Source organism: Dermatophagoides pteronyssinus, unplaced genomic scaffold, assembly GCF_027571235.1.
Source record: "Dermatophagoides pteronyssinus isolate colony J.1.1.1.1 unplaced genomic scaffold, Derpt_VIB-CSIC_2022.12 sq0002, whole genome shotgun sequence".
Lineage (NCBI taxonomy): Eukaryota > Metazoa > Arthropoda > Arachnida > Sarcoptiformes > Pyroglyphidae > Dermatophagoides > Dermatophagoides pteronyssinus.
In genome coordinates this window covers 1,997,026-2,010,564 of record NW_027461526.1, presented here as the reverse complement: position 1 = coordinate 2,010,564, position 13,539 = coordinate 1,997,026, and the positions used below count along the sequence as shown (strand labels likewise).

General features: G+C 28.3%; 1 protein-coding gene and 1 long non-coding RNA gene across 3 annotated transcripts in view; one reads left to right on the top strand and one right to left on the bottom strand.

Annotated features, from left to right (window-relative positions):
• Positions 1-13,539, bottom strand: part of dve (SATB1_N and homeodomain domain-containing protein dve) — a 101,881-nt gene that overhangs the window by 16,483 nt on the left and 71,859 nt on the right. The gene's annotated exons all lie outside the window — the stretch shown is intronic.
• On the top strand, positions 2,815-3,828 carry LOC142646224 (uncharacterized). The gene is made up of 2 exons (XR_012847196.1): positions 2,815-3,233; positions 3,289-3,828. It is a non-coding gene; the product is annotated as an uncharacterized LOC142646224 (long non-coding RNA).

Sequence of the window (13,539 nt, the reverse complement as noted above, 5' to 3'; positions counted from 1 at the left end):
AAATTTTGAAAAAAAGTTTTGTTTGATTATTTGATTTTTTTTTGTGTGGAACTGAATTCAACCAATAATAAATGAAAAGGTTTATTTGATGAACGATAAACTATGAATCGAATTCGAAAGATTGGGAATGAGAGACGATTCTTGTTAATAAGATGATTAAATGATGTATAGATTCGATGAATAGATGAATTTTGAAAAAAAATAATAAGTTTACATAGTGTGGAGTGTAACACATACAAACAATGTATATTGAAACTTGAGATTCAAGTATTCACAATAAGATTGTATTTGTTTTTTGTTCACATCGATTTTAATCATTCATACTTTTTCTATTTCACTATCTTTCATATTATCTTAATGACATTTACAGATCGAATGATTTAGGTGATTAATTGCACATCAAAACTGGCTGATATCATTTCGCATAAATTATGACAATAATAAATTTATATCAATGGTCTTTTTTTCGTTTAAAAAAATCAATATCCGGTCTGAAATTGTTTTGAAAGAAAACTTAAAATTAAAAAAAATGTGATTGTCCATTTCTAACTATTATGATCAGGATCTAATTAACGATTTGTAATGATAACAAAATGAAAAAATTTCTAAATATAAAACCATTCTATGTTTGTCTATTTGATAACAATGATGATGATGAGGATAAACACAAAAAAACAAGATTTTTTCCAATATGAGAAAGAGAGAAAAAAAATTATATGATCAATTCGAGTCAAGGCGAATTGTACGAATCGAATCAAATGGAAAAGCTAATAGTTCGCATTCTACATTCACATTCGAATGATTGTGACATATGGCAAAGAATCACACGTTATCGACAAACCTGACTAACTAATGATGATAATGATGAAGTCAAGTTGAATATTTGACTCAAGAATCGATCGATACTAATCAGCTATAGCGACCGTCATTATGAAATAAATGTTTTTTTTCATGGACAACATATCAAGACTTAACTTTGTTGGAATTGAGGGTAGGGAAAATGAACAAAAGTTGATTGCACGGCAAACATTAACAATCGCTTTTTAGATCTACTGATGAATGAAGAAATGAATAAATGAACTGACTGAAACCGATGACAATCAAAATCTAATGCAATTCAAAGGGATTCAAAAATCTAGATCTATCATTTTTTTCTTGCTGTTGTCGGCGATGAAATGTTGAAAAAAAACTTTTTTTTTGCATTGACAATTCGAACCCGTAGGAATCAAAGACTACCAAATGGATCGAAAATCTTCCGAAAAACAACCAGTAAAAAACGTTTTAGAGGGAAGGGAAAATAAAAGGGAAATGAAAATTCATAATAATAAGAAAATGGATGAAAAATTTCCCCGTGGTAACCCAGAAACGATTTACCAATTTGGATTTTGAATATGAAATAAATGAATAAATGTCATCCAAATGACGTTTGAATTTTATTTTTGAAGTAGTCCAAAATGAATAGAAATCATTAGAATTGACTTGTCATTATCGTGTGTATGGATACGAATACTTATGGAACTTATCGGGGAGGGTGAGAAAGAGAGAAAAGAGAAATCGAAAAAGGAAATTTGTTTCGCATTTCAAAAAAAAAGATAAGATTCTAATAAACGTAAGTTAATTACGCTTGGGTAATGGAAATTTTTGTTATATAAAGATATTGGTTTTTAATTCAAATATTATCCAAAGCTAAATATAAAAAAAACAATGGATATATGAAAAACAAACAGTACAGTTGATGATGATGATGATGATTATTGAATCCATCATTAAGATCATTTTTTACCAAACACATACATATATCGATAAAGAAATGTTAATACCATTAATTCATCAATATCAGAATCATACAATTTTGAAATGAGAAATATTTATTCGTAAATATTTACTATTTACGGTCGTCGTTGTCATTGGACACGATAGAATATATTTTTCATTATTTTCTGTACGAAAAAAAAAGAAAAATGAAACAATAATAATATATCGGTTTTGGTTCGTTGATCGTTACCATCGGAATAGAATCGATATTTGAAACAAATGAAAAGAATTCTTTTCCATTGGCTTATGCAAAAGATCAAAAGCTATTAAGCGTGATTAATATTAATTGATAATAAGCATAAATATATAAGCTATTATTGATCTTGATCTGCAGTGCATAGAATAAGATCATCATAGATCGTTTTTCGTTTTTGAAGTGAAACAAAAATATTTTTCAAATATTAATATTTTAAAAAATCGATTCAATTTTTCATCATTATTGTGTAATCAAAATCATCCAAAATAAATGATATGAGTCATCATTGTCAATAAGTCTGAATGAAATTTAGAGGAAAAAAATGTCAAAAAATAACAAAAACGACAACATGAACACTCCAAAAAAACACTTGATGCTGAGTGCTGCTCGACACCGAAATCAAAAAAAAACAAACGAATCAAATCACATTGTACAAACAATTTACCGAATATTGATGAAGAAAAATAATAATTCTACAAGATTCAATAATAGACAAGAATAAGAACCAGAAAATTTGTCCAAGAATTGAAAATGCTAATCCCAAATGATGATTCATTGCTGATGACGATGATGATGATGATAATGATGAGAAAAGGTAAAATTAATTTCCCAACAAAAAAAATCGAATTCAAAAGTCATCATTTGGGTGTCGTGTCAACCAAAAAAGTGAAAGAAAAAACAATCGTAATCGTTTTTTCTTTCAAATTATAGAATGATTCATACATAACAATGATTTTTTTTTGTTTCTGGTTTTATTATTGGTGTTATACATACCCAAGCAGAAATTTTTAAAATTGCGTGCTATTTTCTGCTTAAGCAAGAAAAAAGCACGCAATAAGAAAAAAATAGGCACAAAATGGTCAAAATGGCTTTTGCGGTTGAAAAATTGCTAAATATTTTCTAAAAATTGCTATTTTCAATCGTCAAGTTAAAATTTTTCTGAGTCATAATTTGTCATCGTTTATATTTGTTCGATTTTCGAAAAAACTTAAAGTTTTTGCTTAACATATATTGAAACTCATTCATTTGTTATGGGCTCAGTTCCACGTGTTGTTCTTTGTTCAACATTATTAAAATTCAACATTATTACAATGTCCAATTTATATCAGGACATGGGGATTTTGCCAAATATCCTAATCGTATTGGAATCAAGATTTCACCGAACAGTGAATGTGGAGACAAACAAACATCCACCCATTCGAATTTCCGTATTGTTCAATGTGTAAATTTATATTATAAAAATACAATTTTTAATTATTTAACTTTATTCATTCCAGTTTCATTGAAAGATAACGCTCATTGCTAAATAATAATAAAAATTTTTTGTAGCTCCCAAGTTTTTGCAAGAAACATCATCAAACAATAGATTTCGATGAGTTTTGAAAATCCCAAAGATATTATTGAAGAACTCGAAATGCCTAGGTTAAGATTCCAATCTGCTTGAGAGTTGCTGAAAGATTTGGAGACAATCAAATTTAAAGGTTCAATCCCTGGTTTGTTTTCTCGCCTTTATCAATTATATGCTGAGTTTACTTCCCGAAAATATCAAAAAAAAGATGAAAACTTGTGGATTCAGCCAGAACTGAAGAAGATGCAGTCCCTTCTCAAGAAAAAGATATATTGGCAAAGAACACAGTATGCTGGGTAACCAATAATTATAATCATTCTTTTTTGGTAAAACTGTGCTGTTTACAATCAATTAATATTTGTTTAACATTTGCTCCCGGCAATCGGGAAAGCAACAAAAATCAATCATTCATGAATTAATTTTTTAAATAAAAATCTCAAATCTTTATGTATCTAAGAATTATATATGATTCCAATGTAATATGGATTTACGGAAGATAAAAATGTTTTCGGAAATTCTTTTCATTTCTATGGAAAAGTTTCCTGGCAAAAGTGCGGCGCGAATATACGGAATATGAGAATATTTTGGGGAATTTATTGGGAAAGTTCCCTGACAAAAGTTCCGATTTTACATGCTAAAAACGCACTATTTTTTTGCCTTTGGTGACTAAAAACTGTCTATTTTACTGCTAAAATATATCGATTTTAGCACATTTTGAGCTTGCAAAAAGTTAGTGTTTTAGCACGAAAATAGGCAGTATTTAGCATGAAAATTTCTGCTTGGGTAGGCAGAAAACAAAATTTAAATTTATAATAATAATCATCATAAAAATGGGTTCTTCAAGTTTTCGATTAATATTCTTAGCACACACACACATATTTTTACACGAACATATTTGGTAAAAATTATCAACATTCAGATTGATTGTCATTGTAGAAAATATACAACAACAATATTTTATGAAAATGATAATCAAAAATGAAAATACAGTGGTACCTCGGTTAACGAACACCTCGGTTAACGAAATTTTCGGTTAACGATTTCGGTCAGGAGACCGTTAACGACGATTTTTTCGGTTAACGATGATTAAAAAACAAGTATTGCATTGTATTTCGGTTAACGAACATTTCGGTTAACGACGGTTTTTCAGGAACCGATCATCGTCGTTAACCGAGGTACCACTGTATTAATATTTTTAAAAAGATTCATTAAATTGTTCAATTGTCTAGGATTATTTTAATGAATAATAATAATACTATAGTTTTACAATGAAAATAAAAACATTCATTTTATTCATTTTCAAATCTGAGAAGAAACAAAATATTTTGTTAATGATAAAAATATCAGAGAAGAAAAAAACAAAATCGGAAACTGATAGCCGTGATTCTGCATACAATATCATTCAGGTGGTTGCCGTTGGTGTGTTGATGAGATCAATGTGACTATCATTGATTTTATTATCGTCACGTTATTGTTGAGGCATTCGATGTTTGAAAAATGATAACTGGTCGATCAGATTTTTGTCTTGTTTCCAATTTTTTTTTCTAAATTTCATCACCTTTTCAATGATTTTTAGAAATAAAAAAATCTATGCCTGATGAATGATTTGACAATTTTCATCCATAAACAAACATTAACTGATCGATAAATGTATACACAATTTGATTTTGAAATGATTTGATAGTCTAAACATGCAGACATACAAACAAAACAATGACATTTGATTTAATAATTCGGTGCAGATTTGTTATCTTTTAAATATCAACCAAATATCGTGCAAGTATTAGACAATTTATATATTGATGGCCAAGTCGAAAATTTCCAGGATCAATATATTTGTAAATGGAACATTAGGAAAAAATGGGTGGATATAAATGATTAAATGGAAAACCAAATAACATTATCTGTTTGTATAGGTTTATTTTGAACATCAGCATATATAAAACCGTAATGTAGTTTTTTTTCACTTTTAGTTAAAATGTAGATTTATCCACACGCAATCATTATCGCATCGTCATCAATGAGGGGAAAAGAAATGACAATATAAACATATAAATTCAACAGAAAAAAATCGATTAAGAGATAGGGTTGTTCGAAGTAATGAATGAATGAATGGATGAATGATGTTGATGTTGTAAAAGAGAAAAAAAAATCATAAATAAAGGTATATTTCATTTACAGTAGAAAATAAACACCAATATGGATTCCATATTATTACCGAATGAAATAGAATAAAGAATAAAAAATTAACAAGCTGTAAATGGAATGTGTTTGTGTGGAATTTTTTTCTCTAATATAAAAATGAAAAAAAAATAAAACATTGTATTTTGGGGACAAAAACGTTACAATACAATATTCTAGTTGTTTAGGTTGCAATCATAAGTTTGCATTTCAAACGTAAAGGGGTGTGCAGAAAAAATTTCGCCTTAAGGCAGAATAGAAAAAAAACTGAAGCTTTTCATTAATATTTCACAATAAATGGATGGATGAATACATCAACCGTCGATCCTATCTAATATGCCATATGTTATATTCAGGATGTCATTCGATTGTTGCTTATGAGATTTTTTTTCATCAAAATAAAAACGAGGTAAAAACTCCTAATCATTACGCATTTTGATAATAATGACAACATAAGAATCATAGAATAAGAGGGAGAGAAAAAGAGAATGAAAAAAAAATTGGAAATAATCAACAAAAACAGCCAAATGTAATGACAAAAAAAGAATTTTGATGCAAGGATCACATCTATTCATGTTTTTCACAAAGCCATTAAAGATAACGAGCATCTCGAACCTTTGAAGAATGAAAAAAAAGATTTAGAGATATGCATAGGATAACTATGTTATGATGATGTGACAATTATTTAGAAAATGTCATATTTCTTTCTTTAGTTTTTACAGAAAAAATAGGAATTGTTTTCAGTTGGGTTATGAATAGAGAAAAAAGAATAGAAATAAAAATCTTGTCGAATTGTGAAGGACCGATTTTGATTTGCATAAATTGATTCGCTGATTCATTGCATTGAAAATTGAAGAAAAAAAATCACCAACCAAGATAAAACTGGCGATGAAGAAACAAAACAAAAGCGATTCATACAACAAAACAAGAATAAAGTGAACAGGAGAAAAAAGATAAGGCAATGTGGTGTTTAGGATTCTTATGTCTTTTGTGTATGTGTATGTGTAATATATTAGATTCTCCATAGTGTCAGCCATTTTTTCCTTTCCATTTTTTTAGAATCGTCGTTGTCGTATCAATTATGGTATTGTCAAATTGAGAGGTTGCAAACACATACAGCAAAAAAAATCATATCCAAATCTGATGTGCATCTGTCGGTTGGCTGGTTACCACAGTTTGAAAAATTGACACAAATGGACATTAAACTTGCCCCCTTATTTTTTTTACTTTCACCATCCACTGTCCACCATTACCGACATTGCGTTTTTTGGTAGTTTGGAACAAGTTGAAAATAAAACATGAATATTATTTGGCAATCTATTCCTGATATACAAATGTTTGCAATGAATTTCATTTCATCTTTTTTTTCGATATATGTAGAATTTCTTTTCTTTTATTGTTTGTCACAAAATTGTTTTGCGCCAAAAGATGAGCTAACCAGAAATGTATTTCAAAATCAAATTCATCATTGTTTTTATCAAACCGGTAGACTACAAGCCTATGTAGAAGATTTAGAAGAAAAAAGACTTTACGCTTACTAATGCCTACTAACTGAACTACAACTATGACGACAAGAGAAAAAAAAGATGATGGACAAGCAAAACTAAAATAATCAATTCTTGTTGTTTTGTAGATGCTGGACTTTTATGCAAACCTATTATAGACTATTATTCACAAGGGAATTAATAGAAAATCTTGATAACCATAAAAGAGTGCCACTTTTCACGAATGTACATTTGAAAATCTTATTTTTCAAAAATGAAGAGTACGAGAATATTTTTACATGTTGTTTTTGGTAAATTTTGACAAATATTCAAATCGATCCAAAGAAAAAAGAATAAGAATCGCCAAGTAGAAAAAAAATATGATTGAGATTCCTATTCATTGAATGAACTAGAAAAAATTTAATCCAGAAAAAAAGTGAATGAAATGACAAAAAACAAATAATGCAATAGTAAAAAACAAAACATTAATTTGGCAATGGATAAAAAATAGAAAACATTGAACCAAAAGAGAACAAAAATCATTTCCAAACTGATAGTAATTGTTATTAATTAGAAATAGTTCAAATCAGTTCAAGTTTCGATTTGTTACGAAAAGGAAAAAATTTATCAAAAGTGAATGAGGTCATCATTTGTTAATAAATGATGTTAAACAAAAATTTACAAGATAAATAAATAGAAGGAAAAAAGATCAGTAAAGAAAAGAAAGAAATCATTATCTTGAAATAGGGTTGCCAGATACGGGGAGGACGGGAGGACATGTCCTCCTTTCAGAAATTTTGTCCTCCTGTCCTCCTTGAGCATGAAAATGTCCTCCTTTCATATAATTTTTAAAAAAATTTTGAAAATTATTCAATTATAATAGACCTTCATGTAATAACTTTTTTAAAACTGCCGTGTATAAAATTGGTAAATGCTTTCGCATAACTATTGGTGTAAACAAGCTGAATAATGAGTATATCTTTTTCATACACTGAAACATGAAGAAAATCCTCAATTAACAAATCCAACCTAAGGCCGCGGTCACATTAGAACAGAATAACAGACAGACAAAACAAAAAATGCACTGTGGAAGTTAACATGAAAATATCTTCACGAAACAAATCCAAATTTCCTATTTAACATTTCAACATTCAAATTAATAATAAATCAAAAATTTTTGTTTTCATTTCCATTCGATATTTTGTAATTAATGATTGTCATTTTTGTCAATTGTGAATCTTTTGAAAATCACGTGTTATATGATCGGTTCAAATTGGCGCCAAAATAACCATTGGAAATTCTAACGTGTTGAACAAAAATTTATTTTAAGCCAAAATTTATTTTGTGTCATGATTTGATTGAAAATACGAATGATTAGATTGATTTTCATTTTACTTTTTATCGAACCTTACTTGTGACAAAATGATTGAAGTTGTTTTTGTTCATTGGATCATAAGCCGAATTGTTTACCCAAGAATTTTGTTTTTAATTAATTGGAATGTTGAATTTCGAATTTGCGAATCGAACTAAAAACAGATTAAAATTGTAACTGGAAAATCTTAAAAGAAAATGCCAAAGATTTCAAGGTATGAGTGTTTTTTCTTTAATTTCAATAATTGCTATCCAATTTAGAGAATGAATGAAATTCCGTCACTTTCATTGCCTTTGTGAAAACGTGGTTTTTCTCGAAATGATGTATAAGTCGTGATATCTCATAATATCGAACTTCAGCAATCGAAATTATGTAATTTACTATTGCTATTCACAATTCCAATCAACTATTGGAAAAGAAGAAGATTCTCAGCTATCATCAAAATTTTTCTTTGTTCTTTCCGTTTTTGCTCAATCAATCAGCTGAACGAGATGAACAATTATATTCTTCTTAATAATATAGTCGAAGATGAGACAAAACAAGCCAAAGTATTGGAAATTTTTGAGAGATATGCTGTATGGAACAAATTTTTTCTCGGCAAGGAATTTATAAGGATCAAATTCAATACCAAAACAATAAAGCAATGGTGACTAAAATTTACAAAACGAAGGAATTGGATTTTAAAGACGCAGATCAAATTGATTTCCTTCTGTGGCTTGATTATGTTCAAAACGAGAACCTTAATAACGACAACTTTTCAGATTACCAATTTGGATTTGTTACATAAAGATATTCTTCATGTTAGATTGGAAATTTTGGTTTGCTGAAGAATGATATTCTTCATGTTAGATTACTAATTTGGATTTGTTACATGAAGAATTACCAATTTGTATTTGTTGAATGAAGATATTCTTCATGATAGATTACCAATTTGTATTTGTTATGAAAAGATATTCTTCACCTTAGATTGGAAATTTGTATTTGTTGAATGAAGATATTCTTCATGTTAGATTGGAAATTTGGGTTTGCTGAAGAATGATATTCTTCATGTTAGATCAACAATTTGGATTTGCTGAAGAAGGATATTCTTCATTTTAGATTTGGAATTTGTATTTGTTATGAAAAGATATTCTTCACCTTAGATTGGAAATTTGTATTTGTTGAATGAAGATATTCTTCATGTTAGATTGGAAATTCGGGTTTGCTGAAGAAGGATATTCTTCATTTTAGATTTGGAATTTGTATTTGTTATGAAAAGATATTCTTCACCTTAGATTGGAAATTTGTATTTGTTGAATGAAGATATTCTTCATGTTAGATTGGAAATTCGGGTTTGCTGAAGAAGGATATTCTTCATTTTAGATTGGAAATTTGTATTTGTTATGAAAAGATATTCTTCACCTTAGATTGGAAATTTGTATTTGTTATGAAAAGATATTCTTCACCTTAGATTGGAAATTTGTATTTGTTGAATGAAGATATTCTTCATGATAGATTGGAAATTTGGGTTTGCTGAAGAATGATATTCTTCATGTTAGATCAACAATTTGGATTTGTTACATGAAGATATTCTTCATGTTAGATTACCAATTTGAATTTGTTAAATGAAGATATTCTTCATGTTAGATTACCAATTTATATTTGTTATGAAAAGATTGGAAATTTGGATCAAATGAACCATTTTGAATTAAAAATTTTCATTTTTTGTTTGAGCTGCAACGCTAATGGGACAGTTGAAAATATGAAAGTGAAATTGAAACTTTTCCAAAACATCGAAAACTGTTTAAACTACTAATACATGGAGTTTGGGCCGCATAATTTCTCTGGTTTGTGCACAAGAGCGATTTAATTGAGCCTGGGATACATTTGTAAAAAAAAAATGTCCTCCTCTGGCCCTCCGCCAATCTGGCAACCCTACTTGAAAGAATATGAACTCATATATATGACCAATCACACTACAAATACAAAGTTGTCATCAAGATATTTTTTCAATCCAAATCGACAAAATAAAAAAAAATCTAAATTCATTTGAAACATAATCAAAATGGACAAAATAAAACAAGTAAATGATAAGGTAAATAATAATCAATATTGATTCATTTGGGTTTCGTTTTTTTTGTTTTGTTCTTGTTGTCTCCTTTTGTAAAGTTTTTACATTTGTATAAAATTATTTACTTGTCTAACAAAAGTAAAGTGATCATCATCATCATCTATTCCAAATAGCAATAGCGTGCATCAACACATTGAAAATAAATAATACAAACGGCGATTGTACTCAACATCATTGATGTTGTTATTATCCCATTACCGCGAACCAAACTAACAACAGAAACACAGGAAGGAGAAAAAGGAAAAATCAACAATGAATCCAAATTAAACATACACGCACACCATTTACACAAATGTAGTTGTTGGTTGTTGTTGTTATTCGGCTGGTAAATGAGAATTGATGAAAATAAATTAAAAGTTTCCAAATTTTTGTGTTTTTGTGTATGTTTTGTTGTTTCTTTCAATTCGAGTTAGTTATATTTAACTAATCGAATATAACAAATATAACGATGAACAGAAAAAACCTGGCTGGACATTTTAGTTGATATTAGTTTGATTATCTCTCGTGAGATAAAGTAATTAAGAGTCAAGTTTGATAATGATCTCAATCATTGAGAATTAGTTATCCGATTGATTGTAATACAAATTTTGTTAATAAGAAAAAAAAAGAAAAAAGAAAATCCATCTAAAAAAATCAATAACAAATATTTGCAGATTGTATTCGTAGCATATAACAATTTTTTTCTATTATTAAAATCAAATTCTATTATGATACGACAATAATTGATAAAAATCAATGAAAGATTCGATTAAATCATTCAAATCATTTAGAAAACTGATATAGCCATCATCATTGGCATCATTAATACCGTTATTATAAATGTGCACGGATTTCAACAACAAAAAAAACCAGCCAAAGATGGAATAATGATGGAATTTGAAATGAATGAACAATACACGAATTATGGAATCCAACTAACAATCAAAAAAACGAAGATGCGTCTATATTAATGACACTGGAATACAACATAGAATATAATGTTATTAATAAACTACAAAACGGTCATTATCATCATCATGACGACATTGAGAAAAAAAAATAATAGATCTTGTTTTAAGATTTGGCAAACGACACACACACAAGCAATGGAACAGAGCGATTAGCATCATCAAAATGAGATGAGATATTCGTTTTTATTTTTCATAAGAAAAAAAAAGCTGTAGCTCATCATTATTAGTATCATTTCTTTCAGTATCATCATGTATTAGTGTATCGTACTAAATGGTCTTTAGTTGCATTGATCCAACATGCCCGATAATGGTATGTTTGCTGTTGACGACAAAGACGATGATGAGATGAATATAGTTTCAGTGAAACCAAAAGTGGATCAAATGAAAAAGAAAAAGAGAGAGCGAGAGAGGGAAAAAACAAGACCAGAGATTCTTAAAGATTAAACTACATGTACACGAAGCATGTTTTTTCCCCACACTGATTGTAATAACATTAATCTTAATGTGTTTCCAACATTGAACTAATCCACATTAATTCATTAAATTAAATACAAATAATAATAATAATAATGCACAAATGTAACGAAGAGATGAGATGAGAAAAAAAGATGGCAAATGTACTCCAATCAACCATCCGATCGTCCAACAACAAGAGATTAGCAGCAGCTTAACATGCATCATGATGAATATAGCGAAAGAAAATTGAGTTGGAATTCGATTCGAAAAAACAAACAACAATTCCATATTGAATGAATCGATATTTATATATAGAATCCTTCTATTGATTTGTTTATTGCTAATCATCTAAATTGAATATCTCAATTTGACCATTATAATAATGATTATATCGATATATAATTCGAATTTCTGCATTAAAATGATATGAAGAAAAAAATTGGCAATGATTGCTCGAATGTGAGGCAAAATTATATTATAATTTATGTACTAATTAACAATCGATAAAAAGGATTCCGATGAAATGAATACCGATTAATGAAGAGAAAATAATTTTTTTAAAGTAAAACTTTAGAAATAAACAAGTCATAAACAAAGAACGAGACAATTTAGTATTGATTTGTTCATTTTGTTGTATTCTCTGTATGAAAAATATATGAGAAAAAGTTTATCATAAAGATGATGATGATGATGATGATGATGAACCCAAGCATTTCGAATAAAAAGAGAAATGAATTCTAAACACGAAATTGTAGGATTCGAATTTATCGATTGATTTCAACCACAATGCTAAAAACAGAAGAAAAATAAAAATTCAAACACAAAAACAAAAACAAAAAACATCGATTGATTGTTCCATCATCTATAGGGGTAATAATTATGAGATTTCTAAGCAAAAATGATAAATAATAATGAAGAAAATAAAATTCATTGAGTAGAGATTTATAATAGAACTACAATCCGATTGCAATAATCAGTCAGCAACAAATAAGATCAAAACTAATTAATGAATCGATCAAGAATTGTACCGGAACTGGACTAGATTTTTATTTTGGTTTCTATCTAATTTCGTTGCTATTCAGTTTTAATTTGAATTGGAAATTGCAAATCGATTTGTTTCAGTCGCTTATTATTATGACACAATTTGTGAATAGCAAAAGATAAGCCAACGGGGAGAAATGTCTCTACTTATGCTTTATTGAATGAATCGTATCAATTTAAATTTACTTAAATCACAAATTCGATCAATAGTCAATTTGATTGGTTGAATGAAAGATTGAGAAAGCTCCGATTGACAGAATATCGATGTTTCGGGTTTTTTTTTGCAAATAGCTACCCGAAATGCATTTGATTTATTGAACTGAAACAAACAAGATGTGAAACAATAAAAATAACAGAACACAACAACAAGACATACTAATCAAATGAAGAAATAGAAAGAATTAGTTTTTTTAGCTTGAAAACAAAACAAAACAAAAAATATAATCGAATGTTTTTTTCTGAAAATAAATTAACATTTGAAGACAAATTGATCACTTTGAAAATCAAAAGGATGAATGTGAAAATAAAAAATCAAAACAAATTGAGTGTTAATCAAAATCATGTTTTATCATCATCATCACCATTG